Source organism: Eubalaena glacialis, chromosome 17, assembly GCF_028564815.1.
Source record: "Eubalaena glacialis isolate mEubGla1 chromosome 17, mEubGla1.1.hap2.+ XY, whole genome shotgun sequence".
Taxonomy (NCBI): Eukaryota; Metazoa; Chordata; class Mammalia; order Artiodactyla; family Balaenidae; genus Eubalaena; species Eubalaena glacialis.
The window spans coordinates 53,905,074-53,932,704 of record NC_083732.1 but is presented as its reverse complement, the minus strand read 5'-3'; the positions used below and the strand labels follow the sequence as shown (position 1 = coordinate 53,932,704).

Genomic DNA, 27,631 nt, shown 5'->3' with positions numbered 1-27,631 from the left:
AGAGGAAGCCCTGAGGTCAGAGAGGTGACAAGTCGAAGGAGAGGGGCAGTGGCAGACTCGGCAGAGCCCTGCAAATATTTTGGCTTTTATTCCAAGTGCAATGAGAAGCCCCTGGAGGGCTCTGTGCAGAGGACATGACTTGGTCTGACTTAACGTTTTAACAGGATTGTTTTGGCTGTGTTATAGACAATAGACTAAATGGGGGTGTCTTAGTCTGTTCAGGCTGCTGTAGCAAAGTACCATAGACTTAGTGGCTTGAAGCAAGTCCTCTCAAGACTCTTGTAAGGACACTAATCCCATTGAGAGAGCTCCACCCTCATGACCTCATCTCATCCTAATTACCACCCAAAGCCCCTACTTCCTAATAGCATCACATTATGGGGTAGGGCTTCAGCATAGCAACTGGGGGGTGGGGAGGGTGGGGAGACACAAATATTCAGTCCATAACCTGGGGCAGTCACAGAAGTGGAGGCCTGTTGGGAGATACTGCAGTAATCAAGGTGCGTTAGTGAGAGGTGGTTGGATTCTCAATTATCATGTTATATTGAAATGATCCACTTTTTTTTCTGTCTCCTCCACCTGTATAGGGCATTCCCAGCACCTATCACAATGCCTCACTCATAAAAATCATGAAGTATCTCCTTTTGGTGAATGCACTATGCTCATTTTGAGGGTAGTATAGGGCTAATTGTCTCAACTTGTGGATAAGAGGGAAGTGAGGTAGAAAAGGTAATTTATTTAAGGATTAAAAGAAAAGTAAGTGGTTGATACTGGGTTATTATGAGAAATAGGATGCTTGGGGGAGTATATTCTTGGTCACAGGGAATGATTTTAAGGAAATCCTTCCTTTCCCAACACAACTCTGGGAATTTGGGTCAGACTCAAAACTGTTTCAGTCTGGTGTGATACTTGGAACCACTGCATTGCACAATACCTGGACATGCTTTTCCCACAAAATACAACATGTCTCCTTGAAGTTGTGCAGTGTGCTGATTTGTGGATATGTATCTATCTATATTTTTGAGAAGTCTTCAGCCATTGGGGGCAGGTGGGTGTCATAAATTCACATAATCATAGAAGCAAAGCAGAAGCCATGATCTTAAATACTGTTTGTTCAATTTTATCACCTATAAGATGGGGATAATACTTTTAACTCACAGTGTTCATGTCAAGATTAAGTAAAAGAGTTAATATAAAGATTTCCGCACTGCTAGGTAAATAGTAGTCACTCAAGTCTTTGTCCTTTTCAGCTGATGTTATTGTTGAGCTGAAGAAAATTCACAAGGAGAGTATCAGGCATACCTCAGTTTATTGTGCTTTGCTTTATTGCACTTCACAGATACTACATTTTTTGCAAATTGAAGGTTTGTGGCAACTCTGCTTCCAGCAAGTCTACTGGCACCATTTTTCCAGCAGCATTTGCTCACTTCATGTGTCTGTATCACATTTTCATAATTCTCACAATACTTCAAATGTTTTCATTATTACTGTATTTGTTATGGTGATTTGTGATCAGTGATCTTTGATGTTACTATTGTAATTGTTTGGGAGCGCCACAAACCATGCCCATATAAGACAGCAAACTAGGGGCTTCCCTGGTGGCGCAGTGGTTGAGAATCTGCCTGCTAATGCAGGGGACACGGGTTTGAGCCCTGATCTGGGAAGATCCCACATGCCGCGGAGCAACTAGGCCCGTGAGCCACAACTACTGAGCCTGTGCGTCTGGAGCCTGTGCTCCGCAACAAGAGAGGCCGCGATAGTGAGAGGCCCGCGCACCGCGATGAAGAGTGGCCCCCGCTTGCCGCAACTAGAGAAAGCCCTCGCACAGAAACGAAGACCCAACACAGCCAAAAATAAATAAAGAAATAAATAAAAAAAAAAAAAAAAAAAAAAAAGACAGCAAACTTAATTGGTAAATGTGTGTGTTCTGACTGCTCCACTGATCTGTTGTTCCTTCATCTCTCTCCCTTTCCTCGGGCCTCCCCGTTCCCTGAGATGCAGCAATATTGAAATTAGGCCAATGAATAAACCTACAGTGGCCTATAAGTGTTCAAGTGAAAGGACGAGGCACATGTCTGTCAGTTTCAATCAAAAACTAGAAATGATTAAGCTTAGTGAGGAAGGCATGTCAAAAGCCAAGATAGGCCAAAAGCTAGGCCTCTTGCACCAAACAGTAAGCCAAGTTGTGAATGCAAAAGAAAAGTTCTTGGAGGAGATTAAAAGTGCTACTCCAGTGAACACAATGATAAAAAAGCAAAACAGCCTTATTGCTGATACGGAGAAAGTTTTACTGGTCTGAATAGAAAAAATCAAACCAGCCCCAACATTCCCTTAAGCTAAAGCCCAATCCAGAGCAAGGCCCTGATTCTATTCCATTCTGTGAAGGCTGAGAGAGGTGAGGAAGCTGAAGAAGAAGAGTTTGAAGTTAGCAGAGGTTGGTTCATGAGATTTAAGGAAAGATGCCGTCTTCATAACATCAAAGTGCAAGGTAGATACCACAGCAAGTGCTGATGTAGAAGCTGCAGCAAGTTATCCAGAAGATCTAGCTGAGATAATTAATGAAGGTGGCTACACTAAACAATAGATTTTCAATGTAGATGAAATACCCTTATATTGGAAGAAGATACCATCTAGGACTTTCATAGCTAGAGAGGAGAAGTCAGTGCCTGACTTCAAAGCTTCAAAGAACAGGCTGACTCTCTTGTTAGGGGCTAATGCACCTGATGACTTGAAGTTGAAGCCAATGTTCATTTACCATTCTGAAAATCCTAGGTCCCCTAAGAGTTATGCTAAATCTACTCTGTGCTCTATAAATGGAACAACAAAGCCTGAATGACAGCACATTGGTTGACAACATGGTTTACTGAATATTTTAAGCCCACTCTGGATAACTACTGTTCAGAAAAAAAATTCCTTTCAAAATATTAGTGCTCGTTGAGAATGCACCAGGTCACCCTAGAGCTCTGATGGAGATGTACAATGAGATAAATGTTGTTTCATGCCTGCTAACACAGCATCCATTCTGCAGCCCATGGATCAAGGAGTCATTTCAACTTTCAAGTCTTAAAATTTAAGAAATACATTTCATAAGACTATAGCTGCCATAGATAAGTGATTCTTTTGATGGATCTGGGCAAAGTAAATTGAAAAACTTCTGGAAAAGATTCACCATTCTAGATACCTAAAGACCATTTAAGTATCTAAATGATTCATGGGAAGAGGTCAAAATATAAACATTAACAGGAGTTTGGAAGAAGTTGATTCATGGATGACATTGAGAAGTTCAAGACTTCAGTGAAAGAAGTAACTGCAGGTGTCATAAAAATAGCAAGAGAACTAAAATTAGAAGTGGAGCTCGATGATGTGACTGAACTGCTGCTATCTCAGATAAAACGTGAATGGATGAGGAGTTGTTTCTTATTGGATGCGCAAAGAAAGTGGTTTCTTGAGATGGAATCTGCTCCTGGTAAAGATGCTGTGAAGACTGTTGAAATGACAACGAAGTATTTAGAATATGACATACACTTTGTTGATAAAGAAGCAGCAGCTTGACTCCATTTTTGAAAGAAGTTCTATCATGGGTAAAATACCATTAAACAGCATTGTATGCTACAGAGAAATTGTTTGTGAAAGGAAGAGTCAATTGATGTGGCAGACTTCATTGTTGTCTTATTTTAAGAAACCTCCACAGTCACCCCAGCCTTCGGCAACCACCACTCTGATCAGTCAGCAGCCATCAGCTTCAAGGCAATACCCTCCATCGGCAAAAAGGTTACAACTTGGTGAAGGCTCAGATGATGGGTAGCATTTTTTAGCAATAAAGTATTTTTAATTAAGGTATGTATATTGTTTTTCTTTAGACGTGATGCTGTTGCACATTTAATAGACTACAGTATAGTGTAAACATAACTTTTACATGCACTGGGAAACCAAAAAATCCATATGGCTTGATTTATTACAATATTCACTTTATTGTGATGGTCTGGAACTGAACCTACAGTATCTCTAAGGTACATTTGTAGTATATTTAATGAGCTCATCGTCTAAAGTGGTGGTAGGAGAAGTGGTTCCGCCAAAAAAAAAAAAATTCTAAGAACTTATATAAAAATAAGAGGATGAATCTATAGTGAGTTATTAAGGGAAAATAGGGTCTGTACCTATTTGTACCCCAGTATGGTGGTTTTATTTGTAATTTGGAAGCTGCTGTCAGCCTGTGAGAACAGCAATAATTCATGGGTGCAGCTTTGGTCCCCATAGCCTCCCCAGTAGAAACTGGGAGGGCTCAATAGATAGGGAGTTTGATGCTGATCAGTACAAATACTGCCAGTAATAATAACGTATTCCAGCTTCTATAGAGAGGCTGGGAATGGGCCAAGATGACAGAAGAGAGCATAGGTCCTCTGCTCTACTTACAGAGATTATTTTTTTCTTTCCTTATTCTTTGAGATCAGAACAAAGAAACAATTGACTAGATATAGAAGTTTCATGACAATTAAATGACATTTTGTTCAGGATAATTATAGGATTTACATTGTTTCCTTTTGACGGTTGATCAAAAGGAAATGAAAATTTGTAACGCAAACTGCCCCCATGTAGATCAATAAGTAAGCTGCTGCATTTAATTTTCTTCCTAGGACTTTGGAAGGCAAACCAGGGATCTTTCCAGAATTTTCCTATTCTGTTGCCTCAGTTGGCACTGCCCTATATAATTGCTCCACTGATGCTTCCAGTGGGTTGTTGTCAACTTTCATCATACTTGGAAAATTGTCTGGCTTCTCTCTAGGGCTTTCCTGTATTCTGATCTTAAACCCCAGTTAAAGAGCAATGTATTTTGAGTACAGTCTTGAATTCTCTAGTATTCTGAGAACCCATCAACCTGTAAACATTCATTGGCTCCTTCCCTTTTTCTAGAAATGTTTTTTTCCCCATGCTATTGACCTTAAGAAGCCTGGATACTGATGGTTTTTACATTTTTATTTCCTGAAAATCTTGTCAGGATTGATGAAAAATATTGTTTTAGTACCTTTGTCCTAAAAAGCACTGTGAAATTCCAAGGCAGGCCAAACTCAGGAGGTTGGTGGGAGTGATTTTCACCAATGGGGAGGCCTTATGTATAGAAACTTAAACTTGAAGGAAAAACATTGAAAGATCCCTTCTTGTCTTTCATGTGGGTGCATCTTACAATTGCAGCCTTTTTTTTTTTTTTTTTAATAATGAAACTCTCTAGGGGTTAAGCCAGCATTTTATTTATTTATTTATTTTTGGCTGTGTTGGGTCTTCGTTTCTGTGCGAGGGCTTTCTCTAGTTGCGGCGAGCGGGGCCACTCTTCATCGCGGTGCGCGGGCCTTTCACCGTTGCGGCCTCTTGTTGCGGGGCACAGCCTCCAGACGCGCAGGCTCAGTAGTTGTGGCTCACGGGCCCAGTTGCTCCGCGGCATATGGGATCCTCCCAGACCAGGGCTCGAACCCGCGTCCCCTGCATTGGCAGGTAGACTCTCAACCACTGCGCCACCAGGGAAGCCCCCAATTGCAGCCTTTTAAACAGAGGTTCCAGGACGTAGTTTTTCAGCCAGTTCTAAGATCTCTTTTTCTTCTCTTTTTATTAAGTAGAACATTTCATGGCCTTGCTAACAGCAGGAAAAAAGTTTTTTCACATTCTACATACTCACTATATCTTAAATTTTCTAAAACTGTAACTAGTTGCCAAAACTATTCTGGCATTCCATGAAGCGATGCCGTTTGTCATCAGAAAACTTTTGAACTCTACATAAATGCAAAATATCAAAGAACATTTTTATATCCTGACAAGGCTTATAAAAACAATTAGACTGTATTTTATGGACTTTGTTTCGGTTAAATATGATTCTGGTCATCAGAAAAGGATTTTTCTTTTTTTTTTGGCTAAATGTATCAGTAAAGGTTTAATCAGGAAAATAGAAACCGCGTTAGGTATGTCAAATAAAGGAGGTTTAAAATAGGGGACTGATTCCAAAAGTAAGGCCTGAAGGAACAAAAGAACGGAAGGTGGGATAACACAGAGGTTAGTGTCAAGCTGCTATTACTGGAAGAACAAAAGAGCCGAGGTGGTGCCCCAGAGCTGAGAAACGCACTCCTTGGAATTGTCCAAGTGTGCATCTGCTCCTGGACCTCCTGATGCTACTGCTGGAACTGCAAAGGCTACTGGACCACAGCCACTCAAGGCCGCTGGTGCTGCTCCCGGAGCAGCCAGCACCACTGGAGTCCAGAGCCACCTGCTGCCTCCATGGCTGGACATGGGGCTGGAAGCAGAGAGAGCAAGAGCAACGGCTTCTCTCCTCCTCGCATCTTCCAAACACATGCCAGTGTGTCCCACTGCTTGCATCTAATTGATAGTCAGTTGGCAGGATTCTGGAGAATGTAGCTAGCTGGCAGAGTCCAGCTCGCTGCAAAACAGAGCTGAGCCTCCAAGGGAAGGAATAGAATTGAGAGCAAACAGGCAAATGACAGCTCATGTCTGTCCTTCACACAGAGGAGAAATGTGTTCTAGACAAATCTGACATGGAACAACACAATGTGTCACATCCCCCTTTCCAGCTTCATGAATGAATAAATGTTCACTTGGCTTTCTTTTCACTTCCCCAAATATTTTAAATTTTAAGTATCTTCCATTTTTTAAATATTTAAAGATGGAATATGAATGAAAAAAGTCAAGCAATACATTCTATAGTTTATCTTTTGTAATTTGTTTCTTCAGCAAGTTTTGGAGGAAGGCAGCTTTGGCTTATGCTTTTACAAAATGCTGGGTGATATACAAATATTTCTCATTTAAACTTACAACAGCCTTATGAGGTAGGAATTACTTTTTTTTTAACATCTTTATTGGAGTATAATTGCTTTACAATGGTGTGTTTCTGCTTTATAACAAAGTGAATCAACTATACATATACGTATATCCCCATATCTCCTCCCTCTTGCGTCTCCCTCCCACCCTCCCTATCCCACCCCTCTAGATGGTCACAAAGCACCGAGCTGATCTCCCTGTGCTATGCGGCTGCTTCCCACTAGCTATCTATTTTACATTTGGTAATGTATATATGTCCATGCCACTCTCTCACCCTGTCACATCTTACCCCTCCCCCTCCCCATATCCTCAAGTCCATTCTCTAGTAGGTCTGTGTCTTTATTCCCGTCTTGCCACTAGGTTCTTCATGACCTTTTTTTTTTCCCTTAGATTCCATATATATGTGTTAGCATACTGTATTTGTTTTTCTCTTTCTGACTTACTTCACTCTGTATGACAGACTCTAACTCCATCCACCTCACTACAAATACCTCCATTTCGTTTCTTTTTATGGCTGAGTAATATTCCATTGTATATATGTGCCACATCTTTATCCATTCATCTGTCGATGGACACTTAGGTTGCTTCCATGTCCTGGCGATTGTTAATAGTGCTGCAGTGAACATTGTGGTACATGACTCTTTCTGAATTATGGTTTTCTCAGGGTATATGCCCAGTAGTGGGATTGCTGGGTTGTATGGTAATTCTATTTGTAGTTTTTTAAGGAACCTCCATACTATAAAACTGTTAAAGGAAAACCCTTAGAGGAAAACATAGGCAGAACACTCTATGACATAAATCACAGCAAGATCCTTTCTGACCCACCTCCTAGAGAAATGGAAATAAAAATAAACAAATGGGACCTAATGAAACTTAAAAGCTTTTGCACAGCAAAGGAAACCATACAAGACGAAAAGACAAACCCCAGAATGGGAGAAAATATTTGCAAACGAAGCAACTGACAAAGGATTAATCTCCAAAATTTACAAGCAGCTCATGCAGCTCAATATCAAAAAAACAAACAACGCAATCCAAAAATGGGCAGAAGACCTAAATAGACATTTCTCCAAAGAAGACATACAGATTGCCAACAGACACATGAAGGGATGCTCAACATCACTAATCATTAGAGAAATACAAATCAAAACTACAATGAGGTATCACCTTACTCCAGTCAGAATGGCCATCATCAAAAAATCTACAAACAATAAATGCTAGAGAGGGTATGGAGAAAAGCGAACCCTCTTGCACTGTTGGTGGGAATGTAAATTGATACAGCCACTAAGGAGTTACTTTTATATGCACCACCCTCACTCCCCAAGAAAGCAGAGTCTCAGACAAACCTTCACATCTCTTTGCCCTCAGAGCCGGGACAAAAACTCTGCCTAGCACTTTCCAGCCAGCACATGGTGGCTTTGTAGCCTGGAAAAAAATGGCAGCTTTTTACTTGCACCCCAAGAGAGACCTTGATGGGGGGAAAATAGGATTTGTAAATAGGTTGCCAAAATATTTTTTTCTACTGTAATGCTACTGTGAGCTCAAGGAAACAGTGTATACACTCCATTGCTTACTGGTGCCCATCTTGAATTTCCAGATCTCTTTGCTTGAATCTCTTTATAACACAGGTTTCATTGGCCCTTTATAGTATTCATTTCCTTCTCTGTCATTTCCTCCCAATAGATTATTGTAAGCACCTTGAGGACCACCACGGTGGTTACATTCATCTCTGAACCCCACACAGAGCCTGGTGCAGGGCTAGCACTTAGGAAGAGCTCAAGAAATGTGTGGCTATTGGATTGTGTGTTTTGGAAGGTCCTGCCCTCGTCATGGGCTGTGTAGAGCCAGACCACAGGAATCACGATTTTCAGAGACAACTTAGTTCATATCCTGTCTTCACTACTTACTAGCTATGTGACCTGGGAAGGTTATTAATTTTTCTGTACTCTCTTCCATAAAATGGAAATAATACCTACCCCTCAAGCGTCGTTGTAAAAATATGTTGGTTCATGTACAAAAAGTTTCAGATACTATAGCTAGCATAGGCTAAGTGCTTAATAAATACCAGTTTACCATTGTATAATTTTTTATTGGTTAAAAAAACATAATAATCAATTTCATCAGGACTCAATAAAAATATATTAAGTGATTAACAAAGAGATCTGTAAATGAGAAATCAGGAAAACTTAGCTCATTTATAAGCTGAATATCTGGAAGCTTTCTCGGGGGGAAAGCAACTGGTTGAATTGAAGTGATCTGAGTTTTCAAGCACAGATGTAGGTGTCTTAGTCCATTTGGGCTGCTGTAACAGAATACCATAATGGATAGCTTATAAATAACAAATATTTATTTCTCACAGACTAGAGCCTGGAAAGTCTAAGATCAAGGTGCTGGCATATTTAGTGTCTAGTGCAGGCCCACTTCCTGGTTCATAGATGGGTGTCTTCTTGCTGTGTCCTCACATGGCAGAAGGGGCAAAGGGGCTCTCTAGAGCTTCTTTTAGTAGGGCTCTAATTCCATTCATGAAGGCTCTGCCCTTATAACCTATTTACCTCCCAAAGTCCCCACCTCCTAATACCATCCATTGGGGGTTAGAATTTCAATATATGAATTTTAGGGGGACACATTCAGTGTATAGTAGTAGTGGATAAATCACATCATCTCTGTGTGTATGTATGTGTACTTGCACACATGGTATTCACAGTATTCACTTCCTCTGCAAAACTATCCTCTGGAATTTCACATGGAGATTTACTTACCATGAATTTACTCTACACTTGATGATTAAAAGGTCCCTATTTGGTTTTGCTCCCCTGTTGCTTTCCCAAGTAACTGGGTATTTGCCATTTCCTGCTATGAAAGCACTAGAAGGCTGGTGCCAATGTAGATAATTCAAATATTGGCTGCATATACTCAAGTGTATTGTTTTGGAGAAGTTGAGGGTCAAGGATCAACATACTCTGACATTTGTAGCTTTGGTTTAACCTGGAAAAGCTACTTTGAAATTAGCTTTTTCATGTATCACACCATAGTCAGAATGCCTTTAGAGCCTGTCCCGTTCTTCATCAGGGATTCCTTTGTTACCAGGGCACATGTTACTTTGGCAAAAACTGAAGAAACTGGATATGATTTTCCAGAAAATTCAAAACTGATAAAAACTGGTTTTCCTTACTATTTCACATCCCTAGACCCTAGTCCAAGTTGAAGAAACCACACTTGAGTCAGTTTTCTAAACTCAGATCATACATCTGTATCTTTTTGTGGGGTCTTTATCCTAAAAACTGAATTTTAGTTCATTCATTCACCTATCCATTCATTCATTCATTGAACAAGTACATTTGGATCACTTGCCATGTGCCAGGCACTGTTCAATGCTGTGAATACAGAGTGAATAAAATAGGCAACATCCCTAGGTTAAAAATGTTAAAGCTAAGTAATCCCTAACTTCTTAATACTTCGAAAGCACCTTAATTTTTGATGCCATTTTTCATTAAAGCAGGATTACCACTATCTGTGTACAAAATCCCTGGAGGTCAGCAGGTGAAGGGTGGAGGATGGTGGTTGTTTTACAGATGGCCAAGTGGCTTCATACTTAAGTCCTTCTTAATAATAAAAAATAAACGAAAATACCTACCCTTATAGTTATGAAGGGGACCGTTCTACATTAGTCAGAAAGCCTCTGATTGCTAGTAGCAGATAACCTAATTCAGAATGTTCTAGACAATAAAGGGAGCCTAACAAAAGAAAAGTTGAGAAGAAGGGAGGCTTTCGACACTGTTTCATTCACAGGTTTGTGAGATGCTAGGGCCTCATCAGCCCCATTTTTCTGAAATTCTTGTGGAACCTCAGCCCAGTGCCCTAGCTTCTTCCCTCACTGCGGTGTGTTTACAGTTGGGACGTGGGTCATCCTTTCCTCTTCACTCTGTTTAAAGGGCGCTGTGCTCTTTATCTCACCAGGCGTGACTTATGGGAAGCATTAGAACAGTGTAACTGCAAATAAGGTCATTCCTTCATCAAGGTCCGAAATCCATTAAGGAATATATACAGATGTACATGAGTAACAACGTGTCAGAAAATGGCGTGGCACTGCGCAGACTCTTCTGGTAAAAACCAGGGGGGTGGGAAGGAATTTAGGTGGAGATTAACATAAAGCTGAAATCATTACCATCATCATCTGACTGAGCAGACTGGGAACTGGGGAGAGAAAGATACTAGTTTTGGAATTATACAAAGCTCTATCTGGTGAGGATTGAAATCTGGGTCTCAGTGAATGCAGAAGTCCTAAATACACTTTACAAAGGAAATTTACAAATGGCAAACCAATATAAGAAAAAATGTTCAACTCTCCAGTAGGGCAAGAAATAAAAATCTGAGTGATGACAGGTTGTTATTTGGCACTTATAAACTAAGAACAATAAATAAATTATAGATAGATCAATCGATCTAGGTCTAGATCTAGATCTAGATATATCTGATGCAGTGCTAACAAGCCTGTGGAGATACAGTACATCCAATTCTTGCTAGTGGCTAGAAAAACAGTTATAGTTCATTTAAAAGTCTGACGAGAAGTAGTATCAATAGGCACAACTTTCAGTACCTGTGACTCAGTAATCACTTTCATTAGTCTCTTTTGCCCAAGGAAACAACTCAAAGGAAAAAAAGTAAACGTATAAAGATGTTTATATGTTGCTATTTATAATAGAGAAAATCTAGAAGCAACTGAACTCTGTAGCAATCAGAGAATTAAATATTAAATATACCATGGCATATCAGTTCATTGGAATTTATGTAGCAACTGAAAAGGATAAATATGGAGGCTCTGAAGGCTTCAGAAGGTATTCATTAGCCCACAGTGAGTGGAAAGAAGGGAAAACCTTTGGCTTCTGGATTTGAGTGCCAGCTCTTGTGTGAACAAACTCCACGGATTAAGTCAGGCACCTCAGGCAAGTGATGGTCACTCTTCTAAAACCCAGTTTCTTCATATCTGTAATAATGGTACTTACCTCATGGGGCTGTTATGAAGATCAAATGAGGTAACTCACATAAAGCACTCAGTGCCAAGTGCAAAACAAGCCAATAAAAGAATCATACCTAAATATTATCTTTGTAACTATGTTAATTTTTTTCTCTGTCAAAATTAAAGGTTAGAAGAGAGCATGAGAAAAACATGGGGGAAAAGTCTTAAGCAGGATAATGGAATGGGTGAATATTTTATTTTTGAGCATTTCCCTTTATAATGTTTTCTATGTTGGCATTTTAAAAAATGTATTTCTAAGTTCAGACGCCTCCCAGGGCAAAGTCCTCATATCAGGGCCCCTCCTCCTTCTGGCAGCTGGAAAGCCCCATTTCGCAGCCCCGCCGCAGCTCTCAGAATGCAGACATTAAGCCGGGGAGTCCACTGCACAGATTTTAAATGGACCAATTGTATCTTTATCCTTTCCGCAGCTGTTTTTGGAGAAGCTGCTCTTCTTAGATGCCTGATTATCCCACACCTGTGAGGATATGGTATCGCTCCCTGAGAACCAAATCATGTTTGAAATTTCTGGTGTCAGAGGGTCTTTTAAAAAATGGTTGGCTTAGCATTTCCTCAGAATGCTGCATTCATGGGAGGGGTCTTCCACCTGACCTGTCGGGAACAATGCGTCTTTCAGGCCGCGGCCGCAGTGAATGGGACGCTCTGAACCTCTCCTCTCTTTAGGGTTATTATTCTGAAATCCTCATTGTCGGCAGTGCCCCCTTGGCAGCTGGACAGTAAAATGCATCTTTCTATCAATTCAGTCTCTTTCCTTTTTTTTTTGGTAGTTGATTGCCTAGAGAAGCAAAAGCCAGCATAGCTACATTTTATTTCTGTGCACCTGCATTATTTATGCTGTCAGAATCTCAAGGCAAGAGGCTGAAACCGTGATTATCATTAGGCTTGGGAACTGCAAAGACAGGCAAAAGAGACTTTCTTTTAATGTGGGTGGCAGGAAAATAAAATGACAATCCAGAAAGAACAAATTTCTAAGGCATGAACTCTAAAAACAATCTGCCAATTAACTATGAAGAGGAGGGCATCTTAATCAAGCACTTTATCTGCTGCCCAGGCTTCCCGGGGCTCGTTTGCTTGCCACTCCAACTAGGAGGCAAAGGTTGATTCCGTAGCCTTGCAGAGTGCCTTCCCAGGAGCAAGGACAAGGGGCTTCTATTCTGGTTCATGAATCCTTATGAGAAGTGCTCAGATTGGGTTTGACCAAGGAATTGGAGCTGCTGGCAGTGCGGAGAGAGGCAGGGACATCCTAAAGGGCTTCTGTGGTTGAGTGATGAAAACACCATCTTCTGACTTTGAAATGGACAGAGACGTTCTGGAGACCAGGCCATGAAGAGACCAGGGAATGTGCAAATGTAATTTACCAGATATCTTTCTGAGTATAATCACTCGATTATCTTCAAGTCTATATTTTCATGCAGTAAAAACGGGCAAGCAGCTGACATATGGGGAAGAGTGTGGGGTCCTTTGTGTAATGGACAGATTTTCATCATGAACCCTAATCCTGTGACTTTTGTATGGCTCAGTCTGGACAAATTCTATAATTAAAGACACTCTAAAGATGTCTAGTGTCTGGGGATAATGGATTTGCTGAGGGTGATCATTTGATGTTATACATCACGCAAGGTGTGTACTGGGTACCTGGGGGCCATTTGCATAGTGCTCTTTGTGCCAATAGAAGATACATTCTCTCTGCAATCAGCATGTGTTACCTTTAGAATCAGAAAGGAACTTTTAAAAGAACATTACTTTAAAAAATTTAGTTGGTCTCTGAATTAGAGCTCAGATGGCCTAGGGTCCAATCTGCCACCTGTTAGCTGTGTGTCCTTGAGCAAGTGGCTCAGTTACCTGTTTACATTGGTTTACAAAGCCCTCTGTAAGCTGCCCACAACCGGCTTGCTCATCGTGTGCCACTTACTTTTCTCAGCGCTCTGCCATCCTGGCCTCTCAGTGCCTCTAACATGCCATGTGGCCTCTCGTCTCTGAGGTTTTAAACCCACTGTTTTCTTTGCTCAGTACATCTCCCAGCTCCTCAACTGGCTCACTCCTCTTTATTCTTCACTCAAGGGTCATATCTTCTGAGAGCTTTTCTGTGAAATCCCAGACTGCATTATGTCCTCCTGGGCTGGCACTGGGTAGCTCTCCTTCTGTATCACTCATTATTTACTAAATGTTGTAATTGTTCAATAACTATAAACTCCATGAGACCAAAGTCTGTGTCTTTCTTGTTCATTGCTGTGTCCTCTGACACACAGAGAAAGCACTCACTGAAGATTATTAGGTGAATGAATGAACAAATGAAAGCAATGATCGAGGTAATGAAAGTCTTTTCCATTTTGAGGAATCAGTGACACTAATTCAGTGAAGGACAAAGATGATTGTGTTTATATTAGAGATCACTTGCTTCAAAGGATGGAATGCCCACTCAAGCTGGTGAGGCAAAAAGAGAAGTTATTGATTCGATGTTGAGGTGCGCCTAGATGTAACTATAGGAACTGGAGAGGCCCTGCAGAGCTCAGAGACTACGTGGGGACTCATGCTGTAGGACTCCAACTCCAAGCCCCTCATCCTTTTTTAGAAGGTTTCCACTGATACTCATTCCCAAGTGAACAGCCTTACTGAGTCAGAAATCTTCCTTTCATCTTGACTTCATGATTCTCCTCCTTTGGTGAGGGTCCCCCCGCCCTCCCCCCGAGCCCCTACCAAATTGCTTCTCTCCTCCCATTCCTGTTTCAACTCTGTTTACTGGGAATTATTTCCTCATGAAATTCCTTATAAAAAATTTCTTGGAGAAAAGGCCAATGTCAAGTCTTGTTGCTCTGGAAAGTTTTGAGTCCCTCCAGCGCTGGCACAAGTGTATCCAGGCACTGTGGGCTCTCACTCCTTTTTGGTGAGGTTGCTGATCTCATGACACTCAACCTCATGAGCTCTGAGGATGCTGACAACTTTACACCATGGGAAACTTAATAATTGAACATCTCATCTTTAATAGGTTAAATATGATTCTATGCTGTGGTTTCAACTGTCATTAAATGCTATTAAGTGGAAATATAGACTATGAAAATATAAATTCATAGTTCTCTTGATGTTAGGAACTATTATAATTTACTTACTAAGGAATTCCATGAAAATAAGAAATCACACTTCAAGTAAGTTTACTCTTTAGAAAACGTAAACTTAGGTAACCTGGACCCTAATTAGCACATTTGTTAATTATTCTTCCTAATTGTGAAGTTTAGCTTTCTTTTAACTGTATCAGATGCACTACTAAACTTGAGTATCACTCTTTATCACCACCCTGCAGGGCCATTAGTACTGCTATTTCACAGATAATAAAATGAAGACCCAGAGGGGTTAAGTAAGTTGCCTGAAGTCACAGAAATGAAAAAGTCATGTTTTGGGCGCCCACATTTAAATCTGAGTATACCCGATTCCAAAGTTCATACCCTTTCCATTATAATGCAGCAAGAATCCTTGATACCCATGTTTTGTACAAAAACTCAACAAAATGCATGACTTGGGGCTGCAGATAAATTTCAGGATTGATTCTCTATTCTTATTTATAGGAGTTGCATTTCAACACAGGCACCACAGAAAGCATCTAGATTCTTCATGCTTTTCAGTCTGTTTCTTTATCTCTTGGAAGTAGGAAGGAATAGAATCCTTGATGATTTGTAAAAATCAGGTTTATAAATGTACAAGAGTGTCTGACAGCAAAGAGAGAGTTATGATTCTAAACCAATCTTTAAAAAGAAAAAAGCAAAAACAAAGATCAATGTTTGTTCTAATTGTACTGGATGTTGCTGATGGAAAATTAACATTTTTCAGCTTTCCTTTTTGTATGAGAAATTGAAGAGGTGATTTGTCAACCATTTTCCCATGAAATCCTTAGTTTCATGTGAAAAATTGTCTCTCCTTAAAAGAAAAGAATTTATTTCCCTCATGCAATCTATGAAAAGGCAAGCAGGGTGAAAGGAGAGACCATTTTTATTCCCTGAGTAATTTTGTTGTTTCTTTTCTCCTTTTTCTTTATCTTCAACCCATGTGACTCCTCAGTGTCTAGAAAGACTTTGAAGAATCTTCACATGATTATTACCAAATATTAATTAAAGGTTACTAATTTAATTACCTGGAGAAATGAAGAGCTGTTTTCCAGGATTTCTGTTGCAATGCTTTCGAATGCATTGCATTCTGTTTTCTTCTAGATGGATTCCTGGAATTTCATGAAATTTCATAGCTTATTTAACATCTGACATTTCACTTGCACAAAGTTCCCTCCCCCCCCTTTTTTGATGGTGGAAACTCTAACACTTGGGAATAGGTTTGACATATAATAATTGTGCCTTAAATATGAGACAACTTCCTCTCTCTCTCTCTCTCTCTCTCTCTCTTCCTCTTTCTCACCTGAAAGTCCAGAGGGAAGAAATGTAGGACTGGATTGACAGCTTTTTTCCATGAAGTCTTTGGGAATCAGGCTTCTTCCAGCTCATAGCTCCACCATCCATCTCTAGGATGTATAGCCCGCTTCCTCATGGTCCACTGGTGGCCATCACCTCCATGCTCCCAAGCAGTAGGATGGTAAACAGAATAAAACAACGAAAAGGGCTCAGACAAGTTTGTTTGCTCATTTGTTTTTAAGGAAGGTTCTGGAAGCTACACATGACATATCTATCTACATCCAGTTGTCCTGTTTTAATCACAAAGCTACAGAGCTAGAAGGGAGGCTAGAAAATGTCTTTATTCTGGGCAGCTGTATCCCAGCTCTTCTTTGCCCAACTACTTGAGGTAGAAACTTAGATCATGGAGTTTTAAACCTTTTAAAAAATTAAATGTTTTTATTGATTCAGGGTCAAATGAAATAGAATCATGGAAGTGCTATGTGAACCATAAAGCACAATACAAGGGTGCTACTCTTACCACTGTTTCAATGACTGTGCCCAGTCAGCTTGCGATGATTACTTTTAGCATGGCTCTCTTTGTCTTTTCCCCTGATCTCTGTTATACTGTCTGCCACATTTGGTATCACACCCAGCTGTTGGTCTTCACTAATTTTTGGCTGATTGCTCTAGTATTTCTTACAATGCTCTGGGGCATAAATTGCTCCACAGTGTGATCCAATTAAATTCATTAGGGGCAGTTTTTGAGGCCAATCTGTTTGTTCTGATCCCAGAAGGGCTCTTTTTAGCTGTCTCTTTCCCTGGTTCTCTCTGGTAAACTAGCTGGTGTACAGGTTAGCTTTTGCTCTTCTATCAGTCTCCTCTCAATTGTTTACCACCAAAATCTCCATTATTTTCAAGAGCAACCTTAAACTTGAACTTCCCCACATTCTATTTAATAAAGTCAGTTCCTCTGGGAAGATCTACAGAGCTCTCTGCTCTCATGGACTGTCTCTCCCTCTGGGAAAAACCTCTGAGTAACTACTCTGGACATGGAGCAGTGTTGGTAGCCTAGTCTCAGACTGCCTCTGGAATAGAACCTCTGCCCTACAAGTGAGCTGGACTGAGGGTAATAAGGGCCTCAGGATTTTTGACCTATTGTGCCTGGAGTAGAGCATCTGCCCTACGAGTGGGGGCTAGGTGGAGGAAGGGAGCCCCCAACCTCTTGGCTGCACTGACCAGGAATTTAACACCAGAGCTGGAGAAATGCTGATGGCTTGCCTTTCCCAGTGAGATACTGTGTCCCTTTATCAAGAGCTGAGGGGAAAAGGAGCCCAATCTTATTGGTTACACCTTTCCAGGATGGAGCATGCATGGAAGTGACTCAAAAGTGCCACAGATTCTCAATGTTCTTATCAAGTTTTAGTATGTTTTCTTGAATAAATGTTTCTTCATTGGCTCTATACCCTAAGGACAATTCTCAGAGACTTTCTGTGATATTTAAAAATACTTTCAAAAGTTATGCTTGTTTCACTAGGGAACAGGTCCACAGAGGTCCTCAAAGTACCATGCTAAAAGTGGAACCTCAGTATTTTTTTTAAACAGATATATGCATTTCCATTAAGTAGTGCTTTAGGTGCATGTAAATTTTGATACATTATATTTTTGTTGTTCAGTTCAAAATATTTCTACATTGCAGTGTAAATCTTTTTAATTCATGGATTATTTAGAAACGTATTGCCTGGTTTCCATTTAGAGATTTTCTATTTGTCTCTTTAATATTGAGTCCTAGCTTTGTTCCACTGTGTACAAAGAGTATACTCTGTGATTTTGATCATTTATAATGTATTGAAAAACTCCTGTGGCCCAGCATATAGTCAATATTGTTAAATATATTTGAGAGAAAAGTTGTATATTTTATAATTCTTGAGATCATCATTCTTCATGTGTTAATTAAGTCAGATTGGTTAATTGCATCATTAAAATATTCTATACTTCTACCTTATTTTGCTACTTGTTCTATAAGTTATTGAAAAAAATATGTTAAATCAATACTATGAGTGAATTTTTCTATTTATCTTGATGCTATTTTATTAGGTGCATGCATATTTAGAGCAGTGAATTATGAAGTGTTCTTCTATGTCTCTAGTAGTATCTCTCGCTTATATTACAAGTAAGTACCATTGCTTGATAATAATGCTACAACAGTTTTTGCTGGTTAGTTTGTATATCAATTTTCATCTCTTATGTGGAGTAAAGAGTTAGAATTTTCTTATTAGTACAGTCTGATGTTTTTGTCTTTTAATTAGAATATTTGGTCAGTTTATATATTATAGTAATCATTGTAATTATTGACATGTTTGCAATTAACTCTTCAATGTTACTATTGGCTTGGCCAAAAAGTTCGTTCGGGTTTTTCTGTAATATGTTACAGAAAAACCCAAATGAACTTTTTTGGTCAACCCAATATTTCTTCCTATTTATCCTATCATTTTCTCTCCCCCCACCCCACCTTTTTTTGCTTCTTTTCGGAATCAAGTAATTTTTTTTTTTTTCAAGTAATTTTTAAAATCATTTTCCTGCTGTATTAGTTTATTAGCTATACATTCTTTTGTTATTCTTTTAATGGATACTACAAGGATTACATTGTGCACCCTTACCTTATTAGAGGCTATTATTAATTAGTACTTTGACCGGAATACAAGAATCTTAGAAAACTCTAATTCTATTCATCCTTTCTTACCTTTTGTGCTAATGTTGCCCTATATTTTGAATCTACACACATTTTAACCCCTACAAGACATGGGGGTTTATAAAGTTGGTATTCATTTAAATTTATCTATATATCTGCCCTTTCTGTATCTCTGTGTTTCCATGTGGGATCATTTTTCTTCTGCTTAAACAACTCGTCAGAAATTTATGTAATTCTATTGGAACAAATTCCCTCAGTTTTTGACTGAAATGTCTTATGTCGCCTTCATTTAAAAAATTTTAATTAAACTTTTATTTTGAGATAAGTGTAGATTCACATGCAGTTGTGGGACACAATACAGAGAGAACCCATATACCCTCTACCCACTTTCCCCGAAAGGTAACATCTTGCAAAGTTGTAGTACAATGTTACAGCCAGGATATTGACATTAATACAGTCAAGATGCAGAATGTTTCCATCACACTATAAGCATCCCTCCTGTTGTCCTTTTACAGCCATAGGCACTTCCCCTAATTCCCTCCTTAATCTCTGGCAACCACTGATCTGTTTTTCATTTCTATAATTTTGTCATACTGTTACAGAAATGGAATTGTACAATAAGTGACCTTTTGAGATTAGTTTTTTCACTCGGAAAAATTCTCTGGACATTGATGCAGGTTTTTGTGTGCATCATAGTTTGTTTCACTTTACTACTGAGTAGTAGTCCATAGTATGGAGGTACTAAAATGTGTTCACCCATTCACTCATTGTAAGCACCTGAGTTGTTTCCAATTATCGGCCATCACAAAGAGAGGTGCTAAAAGCATTTGTGTACAAACTTTTCTGTTAGCATAAGCCTTCATTTCCCTGGAATACCCAGGAGTACAATTGCATGAGTACATACAGTAGTTGCATGTTTAATTTCTTTTAAAACTGCCAAACTGTTTTCTATAGTGGCTGTACCATTTTACTTTCCCACTAGCAATACAAGTGATTCAGTTTCTCTGCCAGCATTTGGTATTGTCACTATTTTTTATTTTAATCATTTTGACAGGTGTGTAGTAGTATCTCATTATGGTTTTAACTTGAATTTCCCTAATAGCTAATGATGCTGGAAAATCATTTTGTGTGCTTATTTGTCATCTTTATACATTCTTGGGGAAATATCTTTTCCTGTATTTTGCCAATTTTCTAATTGGCTTGTTTGTTTTACTGTTGATTTTTACTGTTAAAAATTCTTTTTTTGCTCCTTATAAATTAATATAATTTTTTTGTTTCACTGCTTTTAAGATTTTGTCTTTGTCTTTAGTTTTCAGCAGATTGGTCACAATGTGTCTATGTGTGGTTTTCTTTGTAATTATCCTGTTTGGGGTATATAGGGCTTCTTAAATCTGTTGTTTCCTATCTTTTATAAGTTTTGGAAACTTCTCGGCCAATTCTCTTCAAATATTGCTTCTGTCCTATCTCTCTCTCCTCTTCTCTCCTCTCCCCAATATACATGTTAGCCTTTTCATATGTCCCAAATATCTCTTACATTATTTTCAGTATTTTCCATTCTTTTTTTCTTCTTATACTTCAGTCTAGATATTGTCTGCTAATCATTCGTTTCACTATTTTTCTCTTTTGGTATATCTTCTATGTTGTGCTCTTAATTGTATTTTTCAATTAAATTTAATATGTTCTCTTTTTTATAGATTTTACTATTTTGCATGTGGAACTCTCCATCCTGCTATTTCCTTGAACATATTAATTATACTGTGGACCCTTAAGTAACACAGGTTTGAACTGTGTGGGTCCACTTATGTGGGGGTTTTTTTTTCCACTAAATACATTATACAGTACTACACAATTCATGGTTGGTTGAATCTGTGGGTGTGGGACTGCAGATATGGAGGGCCGACTGTAAACCTAGACCCAGATTATCAACTGTGTGGACAGTCAACTTCCAGATTGTTCAAGGGTCAACTGTGGTCATTTTAAAGTCCCTGTCTGATAACTATAGAAGATAAATCACCTATGGATCTATTTCTACTGTCTATTTTTTCCTCTTGGGTTTTGGTCAGTTATACCTATTTCCTAGCATGATTAATGATTTTGGAGTGAATTGGAAGTGGTATATGAAAAATGGCAGAGGCTCTGTATGATGTTATCTTCCCTTAAAGAAGGTTAATTTTCTCTGGAAAGTAGTAAGAATAGGGGTGAATTACCTTGATCCAACTAGGTAACCTGTAATGATTCTAGGATGGATCCAGGTTTTTGTGAGGATGCATCTATTTTCTGTTTTCCACTACTTCTGGGGCCTTTCAGTTATGAGGCCTGAAAACTTAGCATGTTCACAAGCTCCAGCTCCTTGAAGGATCCTGAACTCCCAAACATAAACTCACCCTTTATGTTTTTATCTTCTTTGCTGCATATTAATGCTTTGTCTAACACCATCTAGGAATTGGCAGGTGCTTTAAGGGGGAAACAGTTCAGAATGTTAGGATCTTTTCTCTGTGATTCCTTTTTTTTAAACCAAGATCTCAATCCCTAAAGTCCTGGATGCTTTTGAATATTTGAATCCCCAGTTTTTGTCTCTCCAGTTTTGAGAATGCCAAAAGCCCCATACCACTTAGGAATTATCAAATAATTTGAGGAGAAAAGTAGCAGATAATGTGGAGAATGCTGGGCTTACATCAATATATTTTCCTTTTATCTGGGATCTTGGCACTTAAAGGTTTTGCTGCCTTTGCTACTCTTTGATGCCTTCCAACCACTTTTTAAAAATCCAGCTATTATTATCTCAGTGAGAGTATTAGTTTGAACACAAAAAACTCCATCATACTGGGAAACAGAAGTTACCCAAGCCTGTGTAGTCCAGATGTTTGCTTCAGTTAAGACTATAATAATTTGGGTGATTTTATTCAGGATATTTTCAGTATTTTACTTTGCCCATTTTCCTTGATTCAAATCTTCTGAATTAGATTTTTCTTGCCATATTATGCCTTAGGCCAAAGCTAGATTAAGATCACCAGAGTTCCCAAATGCAGAAAAGATAAGTTGGCCTTCTCCCCCTCATAAGAAATTAAAGATAAAAACAACGCTCAAGTGTAAAATAGCCATAAGAAATAATTCAATGCTTTCTAAAAATATATCAAATGTAAATTATTTCCAAAATTTATGGAGCCAGGTTTCCTGACTGTGGATCCTGGCTCTGCCGTGTGCTAGGTAGGCAAGTTACTTAATCGCTCTATGCTTAAGTTTCTTTAGTTGTATAATGTGGAAAAGAATAATGCCTACCTCATAGTTATTATAGTGAATAATTTAATATACCTATAGCACTTAGAACAATGCTCCAGATATAGTAAGTGCTCAATTAATCAGTTAATGTAAAAGATTATCCAACATCAACAGCTATAATCATAAAATACATCAGCATATAACTTATGTGCACTCATAATAAATATGATTTAATAGAGATAAGTTTTATTTATTTGGCAAATTTACTTGAGCCCATTCATCGCTAGAAAATTTTGTGATTAACTCAACATTTTTGGTTTTGTTTTTCCTTCCTTTGCCTTTTTGGGAGGTTGAGGGGAGGCTCTCTCTTCTCTGTTAGCAGGAAGAAAAAGGAAACATTTCTTTCTCAGCATTTTGAGGAGTCACTCAACATTTATTGAGCATTCGTGTTCTGGTCCCTGTGCTATTAACCATAAAGTTGTAGAGATGAATAAGATTCATCCTTTCCCTGAAGGTCTTAGACTTATCAGAGTCAGACAGATAAGTAAGAAATGACATATACATTGAGCCACTGACCCTGTCACAGGGTATTAGAATTTTAAAAAACCTTAAAGTTTATAATCCTCACAACAACCTTAGGATGTAGGCACTGAGGCTCAGAGCACTTGAGTAACTTGCTCAGATGAGATTTGAACCCAGTGCTTCCAAAAAATAGGTCTATGGCCTTCCCACTAATGCTGAGACAGGGATACAGCACATTTCTGCCTAGAAACATTAAATAAAAGGCTGATTATAGTTGTCTACTCATTGCCTAAAACACCTGTTAATTCAGGTATGTGAACCCAAGTCAGAATGCTTGTTTAGTGGCATTTAACTGTTATTTCCGGCAAAGTGGTCAAACTAATAATAAGCAGCCCTGACATTCATACAGCAAGTGAAAACTATGGTGCAGAAGTATTTTTGAATGGGTATTTTTAAATTAAGTGAATCATTTTCACCTAAAAAAATGAGTTATTATTTTAAAAAGAAAATGACTCATATTCTCTTCAATGCGGTGGGCTGTGATTGGAGAAGGCCTCATATGTATTTCCTATGATATTTTTACCTACATTTGGATTAATTAGCCAAATGGGTAGAAACCTGAGCTCCAAAGAGATCATTGTCACAATTTCAACCCTGCAAGAGACCAGTGACTTCCTTAGCTGTAAGAGGAATCTCTAATTCTAGACAGTTTGCAAAGGGAAATGAGTGATGCCAGGTTGGAAGCATGCTATAGAAAAAAGGATTACATGTATCCACTTTTCATTTTGAAGGTCAGTCCACTGATAATTTTAACTTATAATATGAGTGTCCAAGTCAGTATACATTAAGTATACTAGTCTTTTTTTAAAAAAAATTCTTTATTGGAGTATAATTGCTTTACAGTGTTGTGTTAGTTTCTGCTGTATAACAAAGTGAATCAGCTATATGTATACATATATCCCCATATCCCCTCCCTCTTGTGTCTCCCTCCCACCCTCCCTATCCCACCCCTCTAGGTGGTCACAAAGCACCAAGCTGATCTCCCTGTGCTATGCAGCTCCTTCCCACTAGCTCGCTGTTTTACATTTGGTAGTGTATATATGTCAATGCTACTCTCTCACTTCGTCCCATCTTACCCTTCCCCCTCCCCGTGTCCTCAAGTCCATTCTCTGCATCTGTGTCTTTATTCCTGTCCTGCCCCTAGGTTCACCAGAAACTTTTTTTTTTTTTTTTAGATTCCATATATATGTGTTAGCATATGGTATTTGTTTTTCTCTTTCTGACTTACTTCACTCTGTATGATGGACTCTGGGTCCATCCAGCTCACTACAAATACCTCAGTTTTTTTCTTTTTATGGGTGAGTAATATTCCATTGTATATATGCGCCACATCTTCTTTATCCATTCATCTGTCGATAGACATTTCCATATCCTGGCTATTGTAAAGAGTGCTGCAGTGAACATTGTGGTACATGTCTCTTTTTGAATTACGGTTTTCTCAGGGTATGTGCCCAGTAGTGGGATTGCTGGGAGGTATGGTAGTTCTATTTTGAATTTTTTAAGGAACCCCCATACTGTCCTACATAGTGGCTGTATTAATTTACATTCCCACCAACAGTGCAAGAGGGTTCCCTTTTCTCCACACCCTCTCCAGCATTTATTGTTTGTAGATTTTTTGATGATGGCCATTCTGACTGGTGTGAGGTGATACCTCATTGTAATTTTGATTTGCATTTCTCAAATGATTAGTGATGTTGAGCACACTTTCATGTATTTGTTGGCAATCTGTATATCTTCTTTGGAGAAATGTCTATTTAGGTCTTCTGCCCATTTTTGGATTGGGTTGTTTGTTATTTTCATACTGAGCTGCATGAGCTGCTTGTAAATTTTAGAAATTAATCCTTTGTCACTTGCTTCGTTTGCAAATATTTTCTCCCATTCTGAGGGTTGTCTTTTCGTCTTATTTATAGTTTCCTTTGCTGTGCAAAAAGCTTGTAAGTTTGATTAGGTCTCATTTGTTTATTTTTGTTTTTATTTCCATTCCTCCAGGAGGTGGGTCAAAAAGAATCTTGCTGTGATTTATGTCATAGAGTGTTCTGCCTATGTTTTCCTCTAAGAGTTTTATAGTCTCTGGCCATATATTTAGGTCTTTAATCCATTTTGAGTTTATTTTTGTGTACAGTGTTAGGAAGTGTTCTAATTTCATTCTTCTACATGTAGCTGTCCAGTTTTCCCAGCACCACTTATTGGAGAGGCTGTCTTTTCTCCACTGTACATTCTTGCCTCCTTTATCAAAGATAAGGTGACCGTATGTGCGTGGGTTTATCTTTGGGCTTTCTATCCTGTTCCATTGATCTATATTTGTGTTTTTGTACCAGTACCATACTGTCTTGATTACTGTAGCTTTGTAGTATAGTCTGAATCCAGGGAGCCTGATTCCTCCAGCTCCATTTTTCTCTCTCATGATTGCTTTGGCTTTCGGAGTCTTTTGTGTTTCCATATAAATTATGAAATTTTTTGTTCTAGTTCTGTGAAAAATGCCATTGGTAGTTTGATAGAGATTGCACTGAATCTGTAGATTGCTTTGGGTAGTATAGTCATTTTCACAATGTTGATTCTTCCAATCCAAGAACATGGTATATCTCTCCATCTGTTTGTATCATCTTTAATTTCTCTCATCAGTGTCTTACGGTTTTCTGCAGACAAGTCTTTTGTCTCCCTAGGTAGGTTTCTTCCTAGGTATTTTATACTTTTTATTGCAATGGTAAATGGGAGTGTTTCCTTAATTTCTTTCAGATTTTTCATCAGTAGTGTATAGGAATGCAAGAGATTTCTGTGCATTAATTTTGTATCCTGCTACTTTACCAGATTCATTGATTAGCTCTAGTAGTTTTCTGGTAGCATCTTTAGGATTCTCTATGTATAGTATCATGTCATCTGCAAACAGTGACAGTTTTATTTCTTCTTTTCCAATTTGTATTCCTTTTATTTCTTTTTCTTCTCTGATTGCTGTGGCTAAAACTTCCAAAACTATGTTGAATAATAGTGGTGAGAGTGGGCAACCTTGTCTTGTTCCTGATCTTAGAGGAAATGGTTTCAGTTTTTCATCATTGAGAATGATGTTGGCTGTGGGTTTGTCATATATGGCCTTTATTATGTTGAGGTAAATTCCCTCTATACCTACTTTCTGGAGAGTGTTTGTCATAAATGGATGTTGAATTTTGTGCATCTGTTGAGATGATCCTATGGTTTTTATTCTTCAATTTGTTAATATGCTGTATCACACTGATTGATTTGCTTACACTGAGGAATCCTTGCATTCCTGGGATAAACCCCACTTGATCATGGTGTGTGATCCTTTTAATGTGTTGTTGGATTCTGTTTGCTAGTATTTTGTTGAGGATTTTTGCATCTATGTTCATCAGTGATATTGGTCTGTAGTTTTCTTTTTTTGTGACGTCTTTGTCTGGTTTTGGTATCAGGGTGATGGTGGCCTCATCGAATGAGTTTGGGAGTGTTCCTCCCTCTGCTATATTTTGGAAACGTTTGAGAAGGATAGGTGTTAGCTCCTCTCTAAATATTTGATAGAATTGGCCTGTGAAGCCGTCTGGTCCTGGGCTTTTGTTTGTTGGAAAATTTTTAATCACAGTTTCAATTTCAGTGCTTGTGATTGGTCTGTTCATATTTTCTATTTCTTCCTGGTTCAGTCTCGGAAGGTTGTGCATTTCTAGGAATTTGTCCATTTCTTCCAGGTTGTCCATTGTATTGGCATATAGTTGCTTGTAGTAATCTCTCATGATCCTTTGTATTTCTGCAGTGTCAGTTGTTACTTCTCCTTTTTCATTTCTAATTCTGTTGTTTTGGGTCTTCTCCCTTTTTCTCCTGATGAGTCTGGCTAATGGTTTATCAATTTTGTGTATCCTCTCAAAGAACCAGCTTTTAGTTTTATCGATCTTTGCTACTGTTTTTTTCATTTCTTTTTCATTTATTTCTGATCTGATCTTTATGATTTCTTTCCTTCTGCTAACTTTGGGTTTTTTTTGTCATTCTTCTTCTTCTATCTCTAATTGCTTTAAGTGTAAGGTTAGATTGTTTATTTGAGATTTTTCTTGTTTCTTGAGGTAGGACTGTATTGCTATCAACTTCCCTCTTAGAACTGCTTTTGCTGCATCCCATAGGTTTTGAGTCATTGTGTTTTCATTGTCATTTGTTTCTAGGTATTTTTTGATTTCCTCTTTGATTTCTTCAGTGATCTCTTGGTTATTTAGTAGTCTATTGTTTAGCCTCCATGTGTTTGTATTTTTTACAGTTTTTTTCCTGTAATTGATGTCTAGTCTCATAGCATTGTGGTCGGAAAAGATACTTGATATGTTTTCAGTTTTCTTAAATTTACCAAGGCTTGATTTGTGATCCAAGATATGACCTATCCTGGAGAATGTTCCATGAGCACTTGAGAAGAAAGTGTATTCTGTTGCTTTTGGATGAAATGTGCTATAAATATCAATTAAGTCCATCTTGTCTAATGTGTAATTTAAGGCTTGTGTTTCCTTATTTATTTTCATTTTGGAGCATCTGTCCCTTAGTGAAAGTGGAGTGTTAAAGTCCCCTACTCTTATTGTGTTACTGTCGATTTCCCCCTTTATGGCTGTTAGCATTTGCCTTATGTATTGAGGTGCTCCTATGTTGGGTGCATATATATTTATAATTGTTATATCTTCTTCTTGGATTGATCCCTTGATCATTTTGTAGTGTCCTTCTTTGTCTCTTGTAATAGTCTTTATTTTAAAGTCAATTTTGTCTGATATGAGAATTGCTACTCCAGCTTTCCTTTGATGTCCATTTGCATGGAATATCTTTTTCCATCCCCTCACTTTCAGTCTGTATGTGTCCCTTGGTCTGAAGTGGGTCTCTTGTAGATAGCATATAAATGGGTCTTGTTTTTGTATCCATTCAACCCATCTATGCCTTTTGGTTGGA

The 27,631-nt window shown here is 38.6% G+C and overlaps 1 protein-coding gene across 4 annotated transcripts in view; it reads left to right on the top strand.

Moving 5' to 3' along the window:
- The window catches only part of NCALD (neurocalcin delta), a 439,751-nt gene that overhangs the window by 329,146 nt on the left and 82,974 nt on the right, over positions 1 to 27,631 (top strand). The window lies entirely within an intron of this gene.